A 26,238-nucleotide genomic window follows, 5' to 3' on the forward strand; every position below is an offset into this window, starting at 1 on the left:
GGAGTTGTATATCGACCACATGCGTCCTGAACCCATTGAGGTTCCACTGTAATATGGGAGCCAGTGATCAGGGTGGCTGAATTTTCACCCTGCCTCTGTGCTTTGGAGGAGAGCCCGTACTGGCCGGAGATTTATTCCTGGGGCGAGAATATCGCCCCCGGTCGACATCAATGTCCGTCAGCTCCGATGGCGACCCAAGGGATATGTCAGACAGTATGATGGCATCGTCATCGGATTGACCCTGACTAGTCTCCTCAGGTGGAAAAACCTTCACCTTCGGCGTCTTCGTCTTGGGGGGGGCTTAGAATGCAGAACCTTGTCAACAGTTGGAGGTTTACTCGCCTGGGCAGAAGGTGCCAAATGGGGAGGGGCAGGAAGTACCCCAATGTCAGCAACCACGGCCTTGTCCGGCGTTGTGGGCAGAGCTACAGGTTGCAAAACAACCACAGCAGCACAAGTCCACTGGCAAACGCAGGTATTAGTGCTGACACTAGCAACATCCGTTTGTGTAGCAACAGTGGGCAACTGTACCGGTTTCTGCACAGCGGAAGCGAAAGATGGTGTCAACACAGGAGGCTGCATGGCCTTAAAGAGCTTCTTGGCCTCACCATAGATGCGCTTAGATGTTTTGATCTCTTGTATCTTCCGTTCCCCAAGATAGATGGGGCAGACCCGGCTCCAGACAGGGTGAGTCCCAGAGCAATTCACGCACTTCACAGGCGATGAACAATCGGCTCCTTCATGGGCAGGCTGACCACATTTACCACAAGTGGCTACCCCATTGCACCCCAACGTAGTATGCCCAAAGCGCTGACATTTAAAACAGCGCATTGGGTTGGGGAAATATGGCCGTGATGGCAAACGTAAGAAACCCGCTTTAACATGCTCTGGGAGTCTGGGGCAATTGAACGTGAGAATAAACGAGTCGGATTTGACTAGGTCCCCATCGACTCGTTTCATAATATGCTGAACGTCGACAATACCTTCGTCAGCCCACTCAGATTTCAACTCGTCCTTGGGGATATCCACCAAGTCCCTACATGTCACAACACCCTTACTATAGTTCAAAGTGGAGTGGAGCTCGGTCTCGATAGCGTACTCTCCGAGACAGGTTGCTTTCCGAAGAGAAGTGACTTGATGGGAACTAGAAGTTTCAACTAACAGTGTCCCATTGCGCAGTCGCTTCACAGATTTCAGTGTTCCTGCAATTCCATCAAGACCCTTGTGGATGTAAAAGGGAGAAACTCTCTCGAAGCTACCTTCCTTCCGTTTGACAATCAAAAACACATTCTGGTTATCAGCATGTGCTCTGTTACGACAGTCTGATAAATCTCTAGTGACACCAGGCGCTGGAGGACTCGCAGCACGAAGTCGCTTTTTCGATGGGTTGTGTTTTCCTACCAGTGGCCCACCCAATCCAGTGGTAGGGGGAAATGTAGAGGTCGAAGGGTCCATTGTGGTCCCACGAGCAGCTAGGGAACTAAAGGTCCTCTCAGACAGAGCCCCGCCTGCCTAGGTAAGCCTTATAAAACTGAGGTGCGGCAGGTGGCCCAGAGATTGCCCGCCTGCGACTGTTCCACCCCAACAGCCATGCATCTTATAGGCGCGCAGCACACCGTAGAGGGGTTTTTATAGAGGTTTACCTTCCTCGCAATCCAGGCAGTCAAGCCAAGATTACCATTCCCCGCAGCACACAACATTCCACCGCCGCGCCATGCGGTGGTCGCTGAAGCATGTCCGGGGGTTACGGTGACAGGAGACTGGCGGCGCTGACCAGTCCCCAGCTCAGGACGCCGGGGTCGCCAAGCCCGTACTCAGCAAATGAATGCTGAGCCCCTGGGGGGACTCTTGAATGCCACCCGAAAGAAGTGCAAAAATGATAGGCTATAAAAACAATGTAATGAAGTAATAAAAAAACGCAAAAATACAAAAAAATGGTTATTTATGGATTACACCGTTTCTGGACCAAACCCCTCAGATAAATTTACCACTAAGAGAGGAAAAATTACAATTCAAGGTTTTCTCTAATATGCTTTGATACCATGTGTAAGTAGGCTGTTTAGGTTTTCTTATATTGGTAACGCCACGTAACGCTCTGAAAATCACTGGCTGTGGCTGGTTGGCATTGTTGTAATACTCGCCATTGTACTGTTGGGCAGCTGGATGTTAACAGCGCATACCGTTGCGCAGTTGGAGGTGAGCCGGCAGCAGTGGTGGACGTGGGGAGAGAGATGGCGGAGTTTTGAAATTTGTAAGACTGGATGTCATGAACTGCTATATATATTATGACTATTAAGGTAAATACATCGTTTGTTCTCTATCAGAATCTTTCATTTGCTGACTGTTGCTATCAGTAGTTAGTGCCTTGAGTAGTTTGAATCTTTTATTTATCTGGCAATAGTGGCGCTCGCTGTATTGCAGTAGTTCGAGTAACGAAGATTTTTGTGAGGTAAGTGATTTGTGAAAGGTATAGTTTAATGCTAGTCAGGGCCATTCTTTTGTAGGGATTATTGAAAGTCAGATTGAGTTGTGCTAAAAATATTGTGTGTCAGTTTAAGCACAGTCTTGTATAATTGTTCAAAGGGGACGTTTCACATGGAGTGGACTGACGGTGCACACTGTTTGTTGGCCGCATGCCGATCATTAACATTACGCTTTATGCACGGAAGTGCTGCCCGGAAACTGCATTTGCAGATCGGCTTAACAGAGCTCAAGGATGCACGAGTAGCTGCTACAAATTCGAACATCAGTGATGTTCGGTAGAGGCCAGCAAACATTATGTCAGCAGTCCTGCAGTTCTCCTAGCTGAAACATAGATATGTTGGCAGGAAAGGTAAATGCTGTTGAAATGCAACATTGGTAAAACAAAATAACAATTACTCATATATTGACGATACTTTCATATTGATAAATACTTTACACACCTTGAAAATATCTTTCAAGTCAAACTGCCCGTTACAAAATCATTCGAGAGAGCGATCATTAAGAGAGAGCGATCGACAAGAGTGGTGACATAAATAGGGGGAGAGATATCAAGAGAGATCGAGCCAGACACCGCTCATGCTTATACAGGGTGTTACAAAAAGGTACGGCCAAACTTTCGGGAAACATTCCTCACACACAAATAAAGAAAAGATGTTATGTGGACATGTGTCCGGAAACGCTTAATTTCCATGTTAGAGCTCATTTTAGTTTCGTCAGTATGTACTGTACTTCCTCGATTCACCGCCAGTTGGCCCAATTGAAGAAAGATAATGTTGACTTCGGTGCTTGTGTTGACATGCGACTCATTGCTCTATAGTACACAGATTTTCTGTGAACGTTTGGACAGGCATTGTTGCTGATGTCTTGATTGGGCCCCATGTTCTTCCACCTACGCTCAATGGAGAGCGTTATCATGATTTCATACGGGATACCCTACCTGTGCTGCTAGAACATGTGCCTTTACAAGTGCGACACAAAATGTGGCTCATGCACGATGGAGCTCCTGCACATTTCAGTCGAAGTGTTCGTACGCTTCTCAACAACAGATTCGGTGAGCGATGGATTGGTAGAGGAGGACCAATTCCATAGCCTCCACGCTCTCCTGACCTCAACCCTCTTGACTTTCATTTATGGGGGCATTTGAAAGCTCTTGTCTACGCAACCCCGGTACAAATGTAGAGACTCTTCGTGCTCGTTTTGTGGACAGCTGTGATACAATACGCCATTCTCCAGGGCTGCATCAGCGCATTAGGGATTCCATGCGACGGAGGGTGGATGCATGCATCCTCGCTAACGGAGGATATTTTGAACATTTCCTTTAAGAAAGTGTTTGAAGTCACACTGGTACGTTCTGTTGCTGTGTATTCCCAATCCATGATTAATGTGATTTGAAGAGAAGTAATAAAATGAGCTCTAACATGGAAAGTAAGCATTTCTGGACACATGTCCAAATAACATATTTTCTTTCTTTGTGTGTGAGGAATGTTTCCTGAAACTTTGGCCATACCTTTTTGTAACGCCCTGTATACAAGTAGACTACTGGAGGCAACTTTATTGTCATTTTTTCTCAGTCTCTTCCTGTTGTGGAAGCCTCTTGCGTGGAAAAACGTTTGATGGGCTTCGCCTGCGCTCCTTTGCTGCGCAGCTGATCACATAAAATTTGATTGTTGACGCCGCTTGCACTGCGTTTGATGCATTATTTGCCAATTAAAAATATACTTGCTCTCTTTCGCTAATTTTAACATTTGTATGCTGTCTTACATTTAAGAATTAATTACAGTTTTACGTTACAAGACAATTTAAAGATAATAATGGAATTAACATAATGGTACAGCGTTTCTTACGTAGGTTTACGTAAACTATTTTAGTTTTTATTTACACATAAAAAGAAGCGTTCCATCGCCCAATGATGTCACGTATGCGCTTGATTGGATATAGATCTGGTGATCGAGCAAGCCAAGGCAACATATCGACACTCTGTAGAGCATGTTGGGTTTTAACAGCAGCACGTGGGCTAGGGTTATCCTGTTGGAAAACAAACCCTTGAATGGCAGCGCAATAGGTCGAATCACTAGATTTAAGTACAAATTCGAAGTCAGGGTGTGTGGGCTAACCACATGAGTTCTCGTGCAATCATATGAAAACACACCCCAGACCATAACTCCTCGTGTTGGCCCAATGTGTCAAGCTTGCAGACAGGATGGTTGCAGGCCGTCGGCTGCTCTCATTCTAACCAACACGTGGCTGTCTCTGGCTCACAGGCAGAACCAGCTTTCATCAGAAAACTCAACCTCCACCCTGCCCTCCAATGATCTCTCTCTTGACACCGCAGAATTCGCAAACGGCAGTGGCTTGGAGTCAATGGAATGCACGCAATGAGGAGTTTGTCTATAAGTGTCCTTGGACTAACCAATTTGAGTCACTGTGCTGCCAACTGTTGTTCACATTGCTGTATGCAGATGCAGGATGGTGCGCCAGAGTCAAACACCGAACATGATGTCCTTCTCTCGTGTTAGTATTATGTGGCCCGATCTTGTTGTGACTACACGTTCTAGTGACCACCACAGCCAGCAATCGTGTATAGTGGGTACATTTCTGCCAAGTCTTTCTGCAGTATCACACTTCTTGTAGTCCTATTACATGACCTCGATCAAACTCAGTGAAGTGTTGATAATCGCCTCTTTGCCACCTTGAATGCATTCTTGACTAACATCGACTCACCACATCTAGTGTCAAAGGTAACTAACACTCGTGCCATTACAGTACATATTGAAAGCAAACCTGATCTGAATTCTATCAGTGGCGCTACTATTGACACTGTTAAGCGACTGGCATGAAACTTGAATAGACATCATCTTTCAAATGTAGAAACACATTTACGAACTTTCTTTTATGTCATACAACTCTTTCTTGGTGTTGCAATTTTTTACGCCAGTGTGTATGTACATAAAGATGATATGTCGTTAGCAAAACTTTCACGTTTGTTTGTTCATATCTTAAATCTCACAATGTTTTTCACAGATGCCTTTCAAATTTTGACACAAAAAATGCCTTTCAAATTTTGACACAACGTTGCATTCACAAACGCACAATGTTTTATGCACCTATAGCGGTGCTGTATAGTACGTATATGAATTTATATATATATATTACATTTTGCAACACATTGCAACACCAAGAAGGAGTTGTATGACATGAAAGATAGTTCGTAAATGTGTTTCTACATTTGAAAGATGATCTCTATTCAAATTTCATTTTTCCCAAGGGCATGCAGCTTTAATGTATGGTTAATGATGATGGCGTCCTCTTGGGTAAAATATTCCGGAGGTAAAATAGTCCCCCATTCGGATCTCTGGGCGGGGACTACTCAAGAGGACGCCGTTATCAGGAGAAAGAAAACTGGCTTTCTACGGATCGGAGCGTGGAATTTCAGATCCCTTAATCGGGCAGGTAGGTTAGAAAATTTAAAAAGGGAAATGGATAGGTTAAAGTTAGGTATAGTGGGAATTAGTGAAGTTCGGTGGCAGGAGGAACAAGACTTTTGGTCAGGCGAATACAGGGTTATAAGTACAAAATCAAATAGGGATAATGCAGGAGTAGATTTAATAATGGATAAAAAAATAGGAATGCGGGTAAGCTACTACAAACAGCATACTGAACGCATTATTGTGGCCAAGATAGACACGAAGCCAACGCCTACTACAGTAGTACAAATTTATATGCCAAATAGCTCTGCAGATGACGAAGAAATTGAAGAAATGTATGACGAAATAAAAGAAATTATTTAGATAGTGAAGGGAGACGAAAATTTAATAGTCATGGGTGACTGGAATTCGGTAGTAGGAAAAGGGAGAGAAGGAAACGTAATAGGTGACTATGGACTGGGGGTAAGAAATGAAAGAGGAAGCCGTCTGGTAGAATTTTGCACAGAGCACAACTTAATCATAGCTAACACTTGGTTCAAGAATCATAAAAGGAGATTGTATATATGGAAGAAGCCTGGAGATACTGACAGGTTTCAGATAGATTATATAATGGTAAGACAGAGATTTAGGAATCAGGTTTTAAATTGTAAGACATTTCCAGGGGCAGATGTGGACTCTGACCATAATCTGTTGGTTATGAACTGTAGATTAAAACTGAAGAAACTGCAAAAAGGTGGGAATTTAAGGACATGGGACCTGGATAAACTGAAAGAACCAGAGGTTGTACAGAGTTTCACGGAGAGCGTAAGGGAACAAATGGCAGGGATGGGGGAATGAAATACGGTAGAAGAAGAATGGGTAGCTTTGAGGGATGAAGTAGTGAAGGCAACAGAGGATCAAGTAGGTAAAAAGACGAGGGCTGCTAGAAATCCTTGGGTAACAGAAGAAATATTGAATTTAATTGATGAAAGGAGAAAATATAAAAATGCAATAAATGAAGCAGGCAAAAAGGAATACAAACGTCTCAAAAATGAGTTCGACAGGAAGTGCAAAATGGCTAAGCAGGGATGGCTAGAGAATAAATGTAAGGATGTAGAGGCTTATCTCACTAGGGGTAAGATAGATACTGCCTACAGGAAAATTAAAGAGACCTTTGGAGAAAAGAGAACCACTTGTATGAATATTAAGAGCTCAGATGGAAAACCAGTTCTAAGCAAAGAAGAGAAAGTAGAAAGGTGGAAGGAGTATACAGAGGGTCTATACAAGGGCGATGTACGTGAGGACAATATTATGGAAATGGAAGAGGATGTAGATGAAGATGAAATGGGAGATACGATACTGTGTGAAGAGTTTGACAGAGCACTGAAAGATCTGAGTCGAATCAAGGCCCCGGGAGTAGACAACATTCCATTAGAACTACTGACGGCCTTGGGAGAGTCAGTCCTGACAAAACTGTACAATCTGGTAAGCAAGATGTATGAGAGAGGCGAAATTCACTCAGACTTCAAGAAGAATATAATAATTCCATTCCCAAAGAAAGCACGTGTTGACAGATGCGAAAATTACCGAACTATCAGTTTGCAAAATACTAACGCGACTTCTTTACAGACGAATGGAAAAACTAGTAGAAGCCGACCTAGAGGAAGATCAGTTTGGATTCCGTAGAAATGTTGGAACACGTGAGGCAATACTGACCCTACGACGTATCTTAGAAGAAAGATTAAGGAAAGGCAAACCTACGTTTCTAGCATTTGTGGACTTAGAGATAGCTTTTGACAACGTTGACTGGAATACTATCTTTCAAATTCTAAAGGTGGCAGGGGTAAAAATAGGGAGCGAAAGGCTATTTACGATTTGTATAGAAACCAAATGGCAGTTATAAGAGTTAAGGGGCATGAAAGGGAAGCAGTGGTTGTGTAAGTAGACTGTTTAGGTTTTCTTATTGGTAACGCCACATAGCGCTCTTTATGAAAAATCACTGGCTGTGCTGTGTGCAGTCAGTGGCTGGTCGGCATTGTTGTAATACTCGCCATTGTAGTGTTGGGCAGTTAGCTGTTAGCGGCGCGTAGCGTTGCGCAGTTGGAGGTAAGCCGCCAGCAGTGGTGGTTGTGGGGAGAGAAATGGCGGAGTTTTGAAATTTGTAAGACTGGATGTCATGAACTGGTATATACGTATATTATGACTTTTGAACACTATTAAGGTAAATACATTGTTTGTTCTCTATCAAAATCTTTCATTTGATAACTATGCCTATCAGTACTTAGTGCCTTCCGTAGTTTGAATCTTTTATTTAGCTGGCAGTAGTGGTGCTCGCTGTATTGCAGTAGTTCGAGTAACGAAGATTTTTGGTGAGGTAAGTGATTTGTGCAAGGTATAGGTTAATGTTAGTCAGGGCCATTCTATTGTAGGGATTTTTGAAAGTCGGATTGCGTTGCGCTAAAAATGCTGTGTGTCAGTTTAAGCACAGTTATGTATAATTTTTCTAAGGGGACGTTTCATATGTCGGCCCTTAGCCGAGGATATCTCACTGGAATCTTCTGATTTTTTTCTTGTAGTTTGTGTAATTGGTGTAGCTATCGTTTATCGCTAGAGCGTAATTGTAGAGAGAATCTCCTTTGTAGTTGCAGTGTTGCATTGTTGTACAGTAAAACAGTTGTGGCATGCGAAGTATTTCGCAGCTGCGCTTGCAATTAACTAGATATTATTTTCAGTGCTATGTTAATGTGTTCTCTTATTTTCGCTCTTCAAATTGTGGTTTTCTGTGTTGTCGTGTGAAATATTGTGACAATAATGGCGTGTGAAAAACGTAATACTAGGCTCCGAAGTAAAGTGAGAAATGACAGTGAAGACGAAAGCAGTGTGTTAGCGCCACCATGTGATGAATTAACTAATGTTCAAAGTAGCAATTTAGTAATAGTGCATAGGGAAATGGAGCGGGCTGCAAATAATGGTGTAGGCAGTGAAACAGTTAGTGAACAGGGAAGCATTGCCGATCGATCGGTCGGCAACAGCTCGCCTCAGGAATCCGAAATGACAGGACACAATGTAGGAAATACTGTACATTCAGGTTTTGCGTCCTCACCGTTTTCTCAAATAAGTTATGACACATTTTCTGCTTGTCAAAATGTGAATGTTGCCGGTGCAAATGCACTGCCGAAAAGCATAGAGGAACAAATTCCAGACACTAATACATTATTATTGCAATTAATGCAACAAAATCAGAGACAAACACAGCAACAGTTCGACACAATGGAACAAAATCTTCAAAAGTTAGACACAATGGAACAAAATCAGAGACAAACAGTAAAAGCTTCAAAAGTTAGACACAATGCAACAAAATCAGAGACAAACACAGCAAAAGCTTCAAAAGTTAGACACAATGGAACAACACCAGAGACAAACACAGCAACAGTTAGACACAATGGAACAAAAGCTTAAAAAGTTAGACTCAGTGGAACATACGCTTGAACAAACATGTCAAGATTTAACTACTGAGTTACTTAAAATCGAATCGAAATGTCAAAAAGTCTGTAATGACGTAAAAACACAAATTTGTGAGTATTTTCAACCCATTTTTTCGCGGCATGAAAATGCATTACAGAATCACGAATCAGCCATAAAAGAACTGCGAACTACTGTTCATGAAAATCATGAGACCTTGCAAGCTAAAATTGACTGAGTTGCATCTACCGATTCGGTTACGCAACTTGCAAAAACTCAGGAAAACTTAAAGGACACAGTAGATACTCTGAAAATTGGTTCAGAAAGACACATTGAGGATATCAGTTCATTATCAGATAAAGTAGTTGAACTTTCGGATCAGCTAAATAATTTATCTACGAAGGTAGATGATAATCTGAATGACACAAAACCGGTAATCTTTAATGACACAGAAGAGTTCGAGCAAATTAGGAAATTCAAACAAAATCAGAATCAAATTAATACGCAACACCAAAGAGAAATCCGGGAAATACAAGATCAGCAGACACAGGTAATACAAGCATTACGTACTTCAGAGGACACTTCGCGCTCCAATACGGGAAGAGGGACATAGAAATACGGAACAGCCACAAAATAATAACACAGGGCACTTCGAAAATTATGAAAGAAATTGGCAAGGTACATCGAATTTTGAGAGGGAACCGCCGAAACGATGTAACAATGACCGACATGCGACTCGCCGACATGATGATTTTGACTATAAGCTGTTCATTACTACACGTAAATTCAAAACATTTAAGAATTCTGACAACGACATTCATCCAAAAGCATGGCTGCATCAATTCTCTCATTGTTTTCCTCCTAACTGGTCATTAGAGCACAGATTAGAATTTATGCGTGGTTACTTAGAGAATGAACCAGCTGTAAGAATGCGATCGGTCATTCACGATTATCACAGTGAAGGAGAATTTTATCATGCCTTCCTCTCAGCATATTGGTCTCAAGCTACACAAGACCGAGTAAAACATAGCATCATGATGATGAAACACTTTGAACAATCTGAATTTTCCAGTCTTGTGAAATATTTTGAAGACATGTTACATAAGAATCAGTATCTTTCAAATCCATACAGCCCATCAGAACTCATCCACATTTACTTAATCAAATTGCCTGAACATGTAAGAAATATTATTTTGGCAGGACGTTGCAAAGATGACACTGAAGCTTTTCAGGGATTCTTACAAGAATTAGAAATTGACATAGACCGTAGCCGGATACGAAAACAGGAAAACAATCACTACAGGTCACATCCGTCACAATTCCGTGACGACAGAAACAATAACTGGACACAACAAGTCTAGTCTTACAACGCAAATCGTGACCAAAACAGACACCACCCATATGACAACCACTGGCAGAGTAATAGCTACAGAGAAAGATCGCATTTCCGTAGTAATGATTATAACAGAGACAATAGTAGAAACAGACAATATGGGAGCCAAAGCAATTACTATCAAGGGAGACAGAATAACTTCAGACGCAACAGTTCAGCGCGCAGTTACGATTCAGGGAGAAATTCTCCACGACTTTACCGACAAGAAAGAAATTACAGAAACTACCGACAAAACGACAGACCTGAATTCCATCAGAACTGGCCAGCTTCAAACAGGGCAGGGCCTTCTCGTCAGGGTGAATTTGTAGAAGTTAGGTCTCCTAATCCCAATAACGACGCGCGCCAACAAAGAGACAGACATTGACTCACACCGCAGGCAGCAACGTGCGCCCGCTGGCACGGCGAAAAATAACATAGACGCTAACCTTGAGAAAAATTCCAGTATTCTTTACCGATGTATACCGCATGACAATTGCTTTCAAGTTCTAACTCTGAGTACTATGAAGAGTAGAGGATTGCACCACATTTCACATGTAAAACCGTTTATTAAAAGATAATCTGCTTTACAACTTAGTCTCTGCCATAAAATTTTTCACTTCACCTTATTAGTATGCTTTGTCAGACTTTCTAACATGCAACAATGTTTGAAGCTAAATATCCAACCAAAAACCAAGAGAACTTATTTAAACAGAAATTACGAATGCATTGTTATAGTGAACAGACGACACAGTGTTATTGTGTGTGTACATTCTTGCTTGTTAGTGGCACCATAAGGCTCACATACTTAGAACATTAACCAGTACTGCTAATGAGATTTTAATGCAACATTTTGGTTTACTTGAAAATACATTCTGGATTTAAAGTACTTTCTGTGAGATACCAGATGACACAGTGGTTAGTATATATGACAGCTACACGATTATATCACGACACTACTAATAAGTGGCAATTTACAATGTTGCTTTTGCGGTGTATCTGTTTTATATCTGCACAGTTTTTCTGAATTATTCTGGAAAGTAAAACATGTTTTAGTAGTAACTTTTGTGGTATAGCTACAATGAGACAGCCTATTCCGCAGCACAACAATACGTTACAGCACAGCACTTCCTTCATCACGGCAATAAGCGTAATAACTAAGATATCTATACGCAAAGCAATTCACTTCGTTTATTACAAGGGAAGTACATTGACTTCAGCAGAAATTTGCTTACAGAGGACGATAACTACGACACTTCCACAGAGATTATCTTACAAGACGCACAGTTTAGCGCTACAGTACACGTATTTGAGTGATTAGTTTTGTACTTAAAACATTTATTTTTAAAGATATTTGAAGTACAATGATACAAAGGTTTTCCGTGATACATTTCATTCCATTTCTGTAATCTGCAACACCTGAGGATATAATTACATTAATCCTCAGGGGGGTACACGCATACTTTGTATACCATGTGTACGGCAAGCACAAGGAGCCCTAGCTAATATGGTATTTGCTTATACAACTTTACACATCGGTACCATATTTCTCTAACACAGAATTACACAGCTATCTGATCATTTAACTGAGAGAGACAAATATTTATTTTACTACGTCAGTGACAGATGTTTACATAATTACACGGTTGGATAACTTCACACTTATGAAATTGTATTTTGTCTGTACTTTGTGAAATTTTCATATTTTTTCGGAACCATTGTGATACTATGAGAGCTTTGAATGATGTATTTGGTATGGGATCATGATTTTTAAAGTACGTTTGAGGCAGATGACACTTTTGACATGAGCAGAGAATTTTTTTTTAGGTTTTGAAATTATCGCAGGAAGCTACGACGATTTTGAGAGTTGACTGAGGTGTTATGATGTTATTATTACGATGACTATGTGTATTATGCTGTTGCGGTATGTTTATGATCAATAAGCTGATGCTATATGAGTTATTTGATTATACTACGTATCTGTTATGATGAAATATTGAAGAAGTGCCGACGAATAAGGTAAGGAATAATGAGTAGTGGTTAGGGACTCTAGTTTGTGAAAAAGGTTGTTGGAAACCAAGAATCGTACTGCAAGAGTTATGAAATGTTTGTAAATGCGTGAATGTATTACAATGCCGACAAAAGTTTTTGGACACTGTTATATCAATAGGATTTTGTTTCTACAGATTTGAAACGCAAATTCTCCATCTGTGAAATTTTTATATGAGACTGCCACTATAGTGCAAACTGCTGTCGTAAATATTTCGGTAAGAAAGTTGAGTGACCTGCACGTAATGCGTCGTGGGCGCCCAGCTGTGCCACCTGTCTGGAGAAAAAGCCATTAGGGTGTGCCTTTCAGAGACACAGGTGAAAAAAAGAGGCCATTATCCTCGCTATTGACATTCATTCCTTTGTAGAAAGCATCGCAAATACGACACGCTCAAACTTGAAAACATATGATTATAATGTGGAGCTCTTAATTGATGATATTTATTAAAAGGCCTAATGAAACGATGAGAAACATTTCACGTCTATTGTCTTGCTAGTTGAAAGATTGTTTACTGCATTATGAAACGCCATATGGCTAGTGAATGACGTTTCACGCCTTGCTTTGCCTATTTTGTTTAATACCTAGTTTCTAGCTGCACTGCAGCATTGGTTACTATAAAATTTAATGGATGTACTAATATAAATATTTTATGCCTACAGATTCAGTAAATAATAACTTTATGATGTACTTAAAAAAAAAACGAAGGAGCTCAAAAAGACATTTCCCTTCACAGGAATTGCATACAGAATTTTCTTTTCAAGTACATTGTAATATTTTTTTACAATAAGTTTTTGTGGTGCACCACTTTAATTATATAGACATTAAGATGTGAATATACATTTTCCTTATCTGCATTGTTGTCTTTAGTGTAATATTTTTTCTGCTTGAGCTTTGTCATGTTTAGATATAAGTTATTGTATTTGCTGCTGCTGTTTGCCCGGCATAGTGCTACTAAATTTCACTTTGTATTACTCTGTTAAGCTAGTTTTACTACTGATTTATTTTTCTTGTTGCTGCACATTGGTTCATATCAGTTGTACTGTTGCATTGCTTCGTAATTTAGATTTACTGTAGCTTGCTTTGCCAATTGCCATTTTTTTATCATTGCTGTTTGTGTTAATTGTTTTGTGCTGCTGCATTGTGTCGTTCCTTAGGTTAGCACCTGAGCTCAGTAGGTTTAAGTTAGCTTAAGAGGGATAGACTATATAAGAAACTAACTATAATGAATTGGAAGAAAAGCATTGAGAAGCTATAAGAAAATGGTTTGGCCAAAAAAGTAGTGTAGAGTGGAGAAAAACTATTTTTGAAAGAGGATGAGAACAGAATACAGAAAGCATACTTGGATAGGATTTTTTTTTGTCTGGAGCAAATGTTGATATAAGAGGGACGATCTATGGAATGAAGTTTTGGGTTGGACTGCAGTACCAAATGTTACACTGATTACAAACCCTGCCCTTTCCTCTTGTGTTACCCCACTATGTGTTTGTGTACCCTTGGGTATTTGTGTTTTTCCTGTCTTTATGTGTTTTAGCTGATACGAGTTATGTTGTAGAATTTTTCTAATACTATGTTATTTACTTTGTAATGATGTTTAGACATTATTTATTCTGTTTTGCATTAATGCTCACTTGTGAAGTTGATGTTTCAAAAGTTATTCTGATCTTTTATGTATGTACTTACGTCATAATTTTTGTAACACTGATGTATTTGTTATTTCGATTCTTTTGTAATGCCTGTATTATTGCAAATGTTATCTGTACTGTTATGTTCTTTAATTATATATTTTGTACCTTTGTTATTGTATTCTCATGTTATAAAATTGTAATTGACACCAGTTCATCAAATTGAGTAACTTGTAAATTACATTTCACTGCACACGTTTCTGTTGGCCATAGTATATGGACAATATGTGAGAAGTAGGGACTGATAGTGTTTGCACGTGTGTTAATAATTCAGCAAAGGACTGGATAACAGCGTTGCTGGTTCTAAGGACATTTCAAACAAATTCTTTGTGAGTGGGCAAGTGGTGGTTTATGGACTTGCTATATTCTCTGCAAGACTCTTCGATGGTGATTGTGCACCTGCACGGTTGCAACAGATGGCTGCTGGCCGTCTCTACAAGGACTACAGTGGGTCTGCACCTTTGGTGACCCACCAATACCATTATTTCTACAAGCACTGCAGTGGGTCAGCACCTTTGATGACCCACCAATACCATTATTTCTACAAGGACTGCAGTAGGTCTGCATCTTTGATGGCCCACCAATAACATAATCTCTACCAGGTCTACAGTGGGTCTGCTCTGTGATGACCAACCCACCAATATTCTTCAAAACTTTGACTGACACTGCTGTGGGTTTGCTCTGTTGTGGCCCATTACCTGTCTGCATGTCAAGAGTCAGCACTGTCTTTCCATTGGAAGGACAACACTACTTCAAGACTACATGGAAATCCACTACTTCCGTGTGCATTTTATTTTATTGCTCAGACTTTAAGGAAAAAAAAACTACTGCAATTTTACTATGATGAATGATCAGGACTGTCTTTATGGACTGTGAGAACATTTTAGCTTTTGACCAACATTGTATTAATGTGTGTGTGCATTTGATATCTTTCTTACTGTAATTATGAAAAATTTTTTCAAATCTGTATTGGCCAATGCCCAAAACAATTTGTAAATTTTTTTGTGGGAAGCATGGGGGCTATGTAAGTAGGCTGTTTAGGTTTTCTTATTGGTAACGCCACATAGCGCTCTGTATGAAAAATCACTGGCTGTGCTGTGTGCAGTCAGTGGCTGGTTGGCATTGTTGTAATACTCGCCATTGTAGTGTTGGGCAGTTAGCTGTTAGCGTAATGTAGCATTGCGCAGTTGGAGGTGAGCCGCCAGCAGTGGTGGTTGTGGGGAGAGAAATGGCGGAGTTTTGAAATTTGTAAGACTGGATGTCTTGAACTCGTATATATATTATGACTTTTGAACACTATTAAGGTAAATACATTTTTTGTTCTCTATCGAAATCTTTCATTTGATAACTATGGCTATCAGTAGTTAGTGCCTTCAGTAGTTTGAATCTTTTATTTAACTGGCAGTAGTGGCGCTCGCTGTATTGCAGTAGTTCGAGTAACGAAGATTTTTGGTGAGGTAAGTGATTTGTGCAAGGTATAGGTAAATGTTAGTCAGGGCCATTCTATTGTAGGGATTTTTGAAAGTCAGATTACGTTGCACTAAAAATACTGTATATCAGTTTAAGCACAGTCATGTAGAATTTTTCTAAGGGGACAATTCAGTTGGGAAGGGAGTGATACAGGGTTGTAGCCTATCACCAATGTTATTCAATCTGTATATTGAGCAAACAATAAAGGAAACAAAAGGAAAATTCGGAGTAGGTATTAAAATCCATAGAGAAGAAATAAAAACTTAGGCTACGCCGATGACATTGTAATTCTGTCAGAGACAGCAAAGGCCTTGGAAGAGCAGCTGAAAGGAATGGATAGTGTCTTGAAAGGAGGATATAAGATGAACATCAACAAAAGTAAAACGAGGATAATGAAATGTAGTCGAATTAAGTCGGGTGATGCTGAGGGAATTAGATTAGGAAATGAGACACTTAAAGTAGTAAAGGAGTTTTGCTATTTGGGGAGCAAAATAACTGATGATGGTCGAAGTAGAGAGGATATAAAATGTAGACTGGCAATGGCAAGGAAAGCGTTTCTGAATAAGAGAAATTTGTTAACATCGAGTATAGATTTAAGTGTAAGGAGATGTTTCTGAAAGTATTTGTGTGGAGTGTAGCCATGTATGGAAGTAAAACTTGGACAAGAAATAGTTTGGGCAAGAAGAGAATGGAATCTTTCGAAATGTGGTTCTACAGAAGAATGCTGAAGATTAGATGGGTAGATCACATAACTGATGATGAAGTATTGAATAGAATTGGGGAGAAGAGGAGTTTGTGGCACAACTTGACAAAAAGAAGGGGCCGGTTAGTATGACGTGTTCTGAGGCATCAAGGGATCACAAATTTAGCATTGGAGGGCATCATGGAGTGCAAAAATCGTAGAGGGAGACCAAGAGATGAATACACCAAGCAAACTCAGAAGGATGTAGGTTGCAGTAGGTACTGGGAGATGAAGAAGCTTGCACAGGATAGAGTAGCATGGAGAGCTGCATCAAACCAATCTCAGGACTGAACACTACAACAACAACAACATTTTTATTTATTATATAATATACAGGGTGTTACATCGCCTCTTATACAGAAATCTTAAGAGATGTGAGCACTTCTTCATCTTCGACATTGTGAAACAAATCTCTAACACTGCAAGCTCCTTGGTTTCCATATTCTGGGAAGAGATACTATCGACCAAAATACGGAAAAACTATCTAGAAAGCAAGGGTTCTAAAACGCATACCTTAAGAGCTAGAAGCACTTATCCAGTTGAAGGTATGTGTTTCACAGTCGCGGAGATGAACAAACGCTGTCCGCCCCCGGTAGCTAAGTGGTCGGGGTACGCTACTTCCGTTTTGGGGGCATGGGGTGGCGACAGGAAGGGGATCAGGCCACGCTCTGACATCAACATTGTCAAATCCACTTTAACAGCGCCTACCCCGCGTTGAAGTAGGACAAAATGCCAAGAAAATTATATATAGGGTATTACAAACAGGTACGGCCAAAGTTTCAGGAAACATTCCTCACACACAAAGAAAGAAAATATGTTATGTGGACATGTGTCCAGGAACGGTTACTTTCCATGTTAGAGCTCATTTTATTACTTCTCTTCAAATCACATTAATCATGGAATGGAAACACACAGCAACAGAATGTACCAGAGTGACTTCAAACACTTTGTTACAGGAAATGTTCAAAATGTCCTCCATTAGCGAGGATACATGCATCCACCCTCCGTCGCATGGAATCCCTGATGCGCTGATGCTGCCCTGGAGAATGGCGTATTGTGTCACAGCCGTCCACAATACGAGCATGAAGAGTCTCTACATTTGGTACCGCGATTGCGTAGACAAGAGCTTGCAAATGCCCACATAAACGAAAGTCAAGAGGGTTGAGGTCGGGAGAGCGTGGAGGCCATGGAATTGGTCCTCCTCTACCAATCTATCGCTCACCGAATCTGTTGTTGCGAAGTGTGCGAACACTTCGACTGAAATGTGCAGGAGCGCCATAGTGCATGAACCACATGTTGTGTCATACTTGTAAAGGGAAATGTTCTAGCAGCACAGGTAGAGTATCGTGTATGAAATCATGATAACGTGATCCATTGAGCGTAGGTGGAAGAACAAACTAAAATGAGCTCTAACATGGAAATTAAGCGTTTCCGGACACATGTCCACGTAACATTTTTTCTTTATTTTTGTGTGAGGTATGTTTCCTGAAAGTCTGGCCGTTCCTTTTCGTAACACCCTGCGTATTTGTATACCACATTGAGTTGCAGTAGGTATATAAAAAAGCACATGTTCGAATGACATTCCGGCCGGTGTGGCCGAGCGGTTCTAGGCGCTTAGTCTGGAACCGCGCAATCGCTACGGTCGCAGGTTCGAATCCTGCCTCGGGAATGGATGTTTGTGATGTTCTTAGGTTAGTTAGGTTTAAGTAGTTCTAAGTTCTAGGGGACTAGTGACCTAAGATGTTAAGTCCCATAGTGCTCAGAGCCATTTGAGCATTTCGAATGCAATATTGTGTCAAAAGTCCGAAGGAACCAGTGAAGAATTCCCAGAGATTTAACATTCTGAACAAAAGAACATGAGGCTTTTGCTAAAGATATATCCCCTATATATACACCGACGGGAAAAAAATCACAACACCCAAAAAAATAATTAAATGCAGAGTAATGGAATTTCGGGAATACATTTGTCTGGCTAATATATTTAAGTGGTTAACATTGCAAGATCACAGGTTAATGTAAGCTCAAGATAAGAAGCCATTGCAAATTTGAAATACTGTTACATTAATGACCAGTATAACTGCCAGAATGTTGCATACAAGCATATATGCGACAGGTTACGGATGTTAGTTTGTGGGATGGAGTTGCATGCCTGTTGCATTTGGTCAGTCAATACAGGGAAGGTTAATGTTGTTTGTTGATGACTCTGGGGTTGTCATCAGATTTTGTCCCATATGTGATGGATTGGAGACACATCTGGTGCTCGAGCAGGATAAGACAAGATGTGGACACTCTGTAGAGCATGATATCTTACAACAGCGGTAAGTGGGCGAGCGTTATCCTGCTGAAAAACACCCCCTTGATTGTTGTGTATTAATGTCATCAGAGTGACGTTCAAATTTCGTGTCAGAGTATGTGGGATAACCATGGGAGTTCTCCTGCTGTCATACGAAATCACAACTCAGACCGTAACTCCAGGTGTTGGAGTAGTGTGTCTAGCTTGCAGACAGGTTGGTTGCAGGCCCTCTACTGGCCTCCATCTAACCAACACACGGCCATCACTGGCGCTGAGGCAGAGCCAACTTTCATGAAAACACAGCAGACCTCCACTCTACCCTCCAATGAACCATAGCTTGACACCACAGAAGTCGTAAATGGCGGTAGTTTGGGGTCAACGGAATGCACGTTACAATGCGTCTGGCTCGGATATGTCCTTGAAGTAACTGATTTGTAACAATCTGTTGTGTCACTGTGTGCCAACTGCTGCTCAGATCGCTGCAGCAGATGCAGTACCATATGCCAGGGCTGTGTGCCGAAGACGATAGCCTTCCCTTTTGGTAGTGACACGTGGCTATCCAGGGCCCAGTCTTCTTGTGATCTTACATTCCCGAGACCACAGTCAGCCATCATGTACGGTGGCTACATTCCTGCCACGTCTTTCTGCAATATCGCAGAAGGAACATCAAACTTCTCGAAGCTCTATTACACGACCTCGTTCAAACCCGGTGAGCTGCTTTGTCGCTTTAAAGGCATTCTTGACTATCATCAACTCATGACGTCTCTCAAAGGTTCCGGCGTGGATTTAAAGCCACCCTGATTTGCATCCTCGTAGTGGTGCTACTACTGCCACTGTTATGCAACTGGCGCGAAATTTGAATAGATTTTTACCTTTCAGATGTAGAAACATGTCTACCAACTTCTGTTTTCTCTCTCTCTCTCTCTCTCTCTCTCTCTCTCTCTCTGTGTGTGTGTGTGTGTGTGTGTGTGTGTGTGTGTGTGTGTGTGTGTGTGTGTGAGTGTGTGTGTGAACAAATGAGCATTTATATTTTGGTTTATGATTTAGCCTGACTATATTACAGACATCACAAATCTTCCCAATTATAATAAAGGGCATTTAGAATGATATAGATTAGCTTAGCACATTTGTAGTCATGGTTCGTATTATCAGAAGCGAAATGGTTATAGGAAGAGGAGAAGATTGAAATGACAGTGACATTGACCGTTAGGAAAAACTGGATATAAATAGAGAACTCTGCCAACAAAGGGCAGGGACAAATTCTGAGTGATGGGGACTCACGAGAATGAGCTGCAGAAAATGTAAGACAGATGGATATTGTGACAGAAGGTGGACCACTAACTGCCTTTTGAGGTTTGGAAGGAATTTAATTGCTCTGATATTTTGAGGAAGGTTGTTTCACAACAGGTTCCTGGTACAGAAAATGATTTAGAAAATGTGGCACTGCTATGTTATGATAAAGATTTAATTTTGCTTTGTTGAGAACGAGTATTCGCGCTGTGCTGTTCAGGTGGTAGAATAAGAGTTGAAGAGAAATAAGAGGGAGTGCAATGATTAAAAAGACAATAGAACAGACATAACGTATGAAAGTCTCTATGTTTATTGGCACATAGCCATCACACTTTTTCATAGGGTAGTGTGATATGGTCGAAAAAGCCTACCTCAGAAATGTATTATACACAAGTATTCATCGTCAGTTCCAGTCTGCATGAGCTTTCGTACGAAAGTCCTTGGTGAATGGCATCAGCATCGTCAAGTCTGGAGAATATTAGTGTCTCTAGGAGTTTCTTTTTAGGCTTGAAAGGAAATACTCTTTATATTTCTATAGTCAGTGAAATGACGCTCTCCTTTCTTATAGATTGCAGTTGTGTGTTCAGTGCAGTCTAAACCATGGTCAGACATAATCCCCAAGTTCTTTTCAGAAGAAGAAAAGGTTATTTTTGTGTCGTCCAGGATTAATGGTGGAGGATATTTTCTGAACTGCGGGGAATAAGTCTTTTGTGAACGACTAAGATTGCATGTATTTTAGATCGACTAAGTTTTAAACCTATGCTGTGCGCCTGCACTATCAGGGCAAGTAAATCAACATTTACATACTGGATGGCTGTGCTTAGGTTTGTTTGATCTGAACTTAGAGACAGCTGAACGTTGTCAGTGTGTAGGTGAGTTTTGCAGTGGGAGAAGATAACTGACACATTTGATATACAGTATATGAGCTATGGACCGAACACTGATCCTTGTGGGACTGCTGATACTGTATCCCTCCATTGTGACCTTTCTGTTCCAATCATTACACACTGTTGGCGGGACGTAAAGTATGACTAATGAGTTTAGGATGTAGAATTTCAAAGTCGACAGAGTCGCAAGTTGTGTTGAAACCAAAAAGCACATAATAGCCACCTGTTGTATACTCATTCATAGCTTATTTCAGTTCATCGATTACTTTTATAAGACCAGTAGTCGGGCAGCAACTTTGCCAGAAAGGGGCAGAGTGTTATTCATCTAAAACATTATTTGATATTAAATAATTAGTAATCTGTTCACGAACTGTATGTTATAAGAATTCTTCTTTATGGAAAATGGATTCCTATCTCTTCGTGTATACAGCGGGATCGTTTAGTCTGCCTAGTCAAGAAGGAACTGCTTCTGAAACCTCATGTCAATCGTCGCTATAGTCCAAATCCCGCCTTACCTGTTTCACAAAACAATGACATAGCATGCTGTAGAATCCGATCAGCCACAGATGCTATCTGAGTGTGCTGCTACGTAATATTTAAGTATATCACTTCAAATTGTTTCTCTACCATAATTTCAATTAATACTCTCGATGAGACTGTAGGATCTGTTATTCTTTGAAGTTGTTTTGTTCACTTAAATATCAAATATTTAACTGTTATTGAGAAATGACGACAGATTATATGATTTAAGGCAAAGTTTGTTTAACCATAATGTTCCGATATTAACTCTCATGTCACCACAAAAGTCAAATTTCAACTCAAAGTTAATTGAAACTATTTCAAAGAATTGTTTACTTTAAAGAAATTAAGGTTCCCTCCTTGTGTTTTTTTTAAACTATGATTCAAACACTTTTTTCTCAAATTATTTAGTTTTCATTTTTTAGTTCTGAGAAGAAATTTTGAATTTGTGTTTTAACACGCCTAATATTTTCCAAAATAAACCACTCATTAGTAACTTCCAATTGAGCCTTAAATGGTCATCAAAACTAAAAATTAAAGCCCTTTCCTTTCAATATACATCACTCATGGGCTTTTCACTGTTACTCAGTAAACAGAAAAATTGAAAAATTCCTTTCTTTCTTGTTGGTAGGATACTGTACTACTCAACATATGTAGCCGACACACATTTAAAATAACACGCCTTTTATTCATAAAATGTTGATATAATATAAAGTGATCATTACGTATTTGAGACCTCTTCTGAACTCATACATCATACACAAACCAACTTCAAATATCCATTTAATAAGAATGAACAGAAAAGATTCAACAGCCGTGGCGAAGCATCGGCGCAAATTGAGACGCGTATAGCACGTGACACGCGACACGACACTACAGCGCAACACGTACATTATAGTGACCTGCATTGTCGATTACTGTGTCAATAGAAGATCATTGGATTACTTTGCTAGCATCTTCCCCATGCTACATGAAACAAACAGAAAAAAACAAAATTTTAGTACACATGCCATAATAATAATAATAATAATAATAATAATAATACACTTTTCCTGCCTACCTGACTTCGCTCGATTTGGAAACGAAGGACGGTGCTGCCCTCTAAAACTTGGAGCTCCACATATCCCCAGTGGCGTGGTTAGATTCACAAAGTAAACAGCAGTGCATACTGATCTAATACATTGGATAAATTGCGGTAATCCTTCCAACATTCCTTTCATGCTTCCACTAGAAAATATAGCTTTCATGTTAGACATTACATTTTTACACAAAACGATAAGTACGCAAAACGGCAGCTGGAAAAAGGAAATCAAGCTCATTTTTCTAAACTATCGTCCGTGCAAGATGCTGTTATTAACAAAGACTTACATCGTCATTCTCATATTTTAGTATCCCTTAAGGAAGAATTTGAGCAACGTTTTCAAGATCTCACGGCGTTAGTAAGGGATTCTTATCTGTTCTCCTCTCCAATCCTGAAGAGACTCGAGCTGAACTACAACTAGAAATTATTGACCTGCAATGCCATAAAGAATACAATGACAAATGTCAGTATAAAAAAAAATAAAACGAAGTAAATATTGGAATTCAAAGGCCCATAGTACATATTTCCTCGTTTACACAAACAGGCGGCTACAATACTATCGATGTTTGATTCTACGTATGTATGTGAACAATTGTGCTCTGGACTCTCTGCAATGAAAAGAATAAGACGCGCCTGAGAAACTCGCCGTTTGGTCGTAATCTAAACTGCACGCAGGTTCTACAACGCACAACAGCAATTACTCCCAACAGAGCAGCAGTTGTTAAGGGGAAATAATGCAAAAGAACCGAGAATCCCGCATTTTTGTGTAACGGCTCACAAAGTAAATTAAGAAAAATGTATAATTTTACATTGAAAAATTATGTGGCATGTGAATATTTTTGGTTATTTATTTTATTTGCAGCAGTAATATTTCATATAGAGATTTCCATGTAGCTGGTAGCGCATATAAACTGACGAACATGCGGCGGCAACTGCAGTATTCTGTTCCACATTTGGCTCTCCCCTCTCCGCCATATGCCTACTCCGTGCCCCTACGCTGCTGCTCACACCTTGCCCCGAGAGCACTTTAGTTGTGAAGTCTTGAGTTTCAGCCAGTTCTCAGACTCTAAGTCCCACACGACACGGAAATTTTTCTAAGTATGAACAAATACTGTAGCAATCATGCGACAACTTGTCGCCTGGAAACCAACAATTTACCACACTACCATGTCCACTATGTGTTATCTGAATACGGTCCTGCGCCATGCTTAACTTCTGAATCCTGTGCCAGCTCGACATTCAAAAGTGTCTCCCAACTCAACTTCTCGAAACCTTCCCTGCTCCCAAGAACCACTCAAAATGCTCGAGCGCCTACCCTCTTGCGCCAGTGAGAATTTGCATTTCCCCACCGTACGTAGACAGTTTACTTACAATACAGAAAATGGGCGTCCATGTGCATAAAAGTAATGTTGTAAATTAACATTGTTGTTGTTGTGGTCTTCAGTCCAGAGACTGGTTTGATGCAGCTCTCGATGCTACCCTATCCTGTGCAAGTGTCTTCATATCCAAGTAACTACTGCAATCTACATACCTTTGAATCTGCTTAGTGTATCTTTTCTTGGTCTTCTTCTACGATTTTTACTCTCTACGCTGTCCTCCAATACTAAGCAGGTGATCCCTTGATGCCTCAGAATATTTCCTACCAACAAATCCCTTCTTCTAGTCAAGTTGTGCCACAAATTCTCTTCTCCCCAATTCTGTTCAGTACCTCCTCATTAGTTAGGTGATCTACCCATCTAATCTGCAACATTCTTCTGTAGCACCACACTTCGAAAGCTTATGTTCTCTTCTTGTCTAAACTATTTATCGTCCACGTTTCACTTCCATACAAGGCTACACTCAATGCAAATACTTTCAGAAAAGACTTCCTGACATTTAAATCTATATTCTATGTTAACAAATTTCTCCTCCTCAGAAACGCTTTCCTTGCCATTGCGACTACTTTTTATATCCTCTCTACTTCGACCATCATCAGTTACTTTGCTTCTCGAATAGCAAAACTCATTTACTGCTTTAAGTGAATCATTTTCTAATCTAATTCCCTCAGCATCACCCGACTTAATTAGACTACACTACATTATCCTCGTTTTGCTTTTGTTGATGTTCATCTTATATCCTTCTTTCAAGACACTGTCCATTCCACTCAACTGCTCTTCCAGGTCCTTTGCTGTCTCCGACAGAATTACAGTGTCATCGGCAAACCTCAAAGTTTTTATTTCTTCTCCATGGATGTTAATTCCTGCTCCAAATTTTTCTTTTGTTTCCTTTACTGCTTGCTCAATATACAGATTGGACAACATCGGGGATAGGCTAGAACCCTGTCTCACTCCCTTCCCAACCACTGCTTCGCTTTCATGTCCCTCGACTCTTATAACTGCCATCTAGTTACTGTACAAATTGTAAATAGCCTTTCGCTCCCTGTATTTTACCCCTGCCAGCTTCAGAATTTGAAAGAGAGTATTCCAATGAATTTTGTCAAAAGCTTCCTCTAAGTCTAGAAACGCTAGAAACGTAGGTCTGCCTTTACTTTATCTATCTTCTAAGATAATTCGTAGGGTGAGTATTGCCTCATGTGTTCCAACATTTCTACGGAATCCAAACTGATCTTTCCCCAAGTCGGCTTCCACCAGTTTTTCCATTCGTCCAGATTCTATAGAGTCCAAACACAATATTCTACATATAAAAGTTTAGACATAATTTTTTTTAACATGGTTGCTTTGTACAGTCTTATTAACCGGGTTTCAACACTTCTAAGAGTGTCTTCATCAGAATTTAGACATTTAAAGTGGTCTATAGCAATTACAAGTTTGTGGGAAGAAAAAAGTTTTTATACAAAAGAGTGTAAGTACTGACTAACAATTAGAGACAGAGATAATACTTACATGTCACATGTAAAATAAATAACATGCCAGAAGGGCTTAAGTCACAAAATATTTAAAAGGAATGTGTGAAGGCGAGCCTCTATGGACTGCTCATACCCGTACAGCCACAGATTGCAGCGGACTGAGGCGGCCGCGTTAACAAGCGCGGCAGGTGAACACGACATTGCAGCGATAGCGCTATCTGGTAGCCATAGGTACAACTTGGCTACTTAACTTTCAAATGTAGACAGGCGAAAATTATAATGAATATTGTTCAGTCTATAATGTAGAAGGCAATATTTTGTTTAACACTGACAGGTAAAGTAACATTTTGTCTATATCAGATCTTATAGGTACAGTTTGAAGCATAAAAACGTCATTATAGAAAATACAGAAAGGGCTGAATGACACAGCTTGCGGAAAACGGTATAACATGAAATACAGCCAGTAAACTAAAGTCCTTCAGGCCTGTTATTTATTTTATACGTGACTTGCAAGTACTGTCTCTGTCTTGTATTGTTAGTCACTACTTACACTTTTTTATATAAAAATTTTTTTTCTTCCCACAAATTTGTAATTGTTATAGACAACTTTAAATGTCTAAATTTTGATGAAGGCATTCTTAGAAGTGTTGAAACCTGGTT

Source organism: Schistocerca gregaria, chromosome 4 (genome assembly GCF_023897955.1).
Source record: "Schistocerca gregaria isolate iqSchGreg1 chromosome 4, iqSchGreg1.2, whole genome shotgun sequence".
Classification (NCBI taxonomy): Eukaryota; Metazoa; Arthropoda; class Insecta; order Orthoptera; family Acrididae; genus Schistocerca; species Schistocerca gregaria.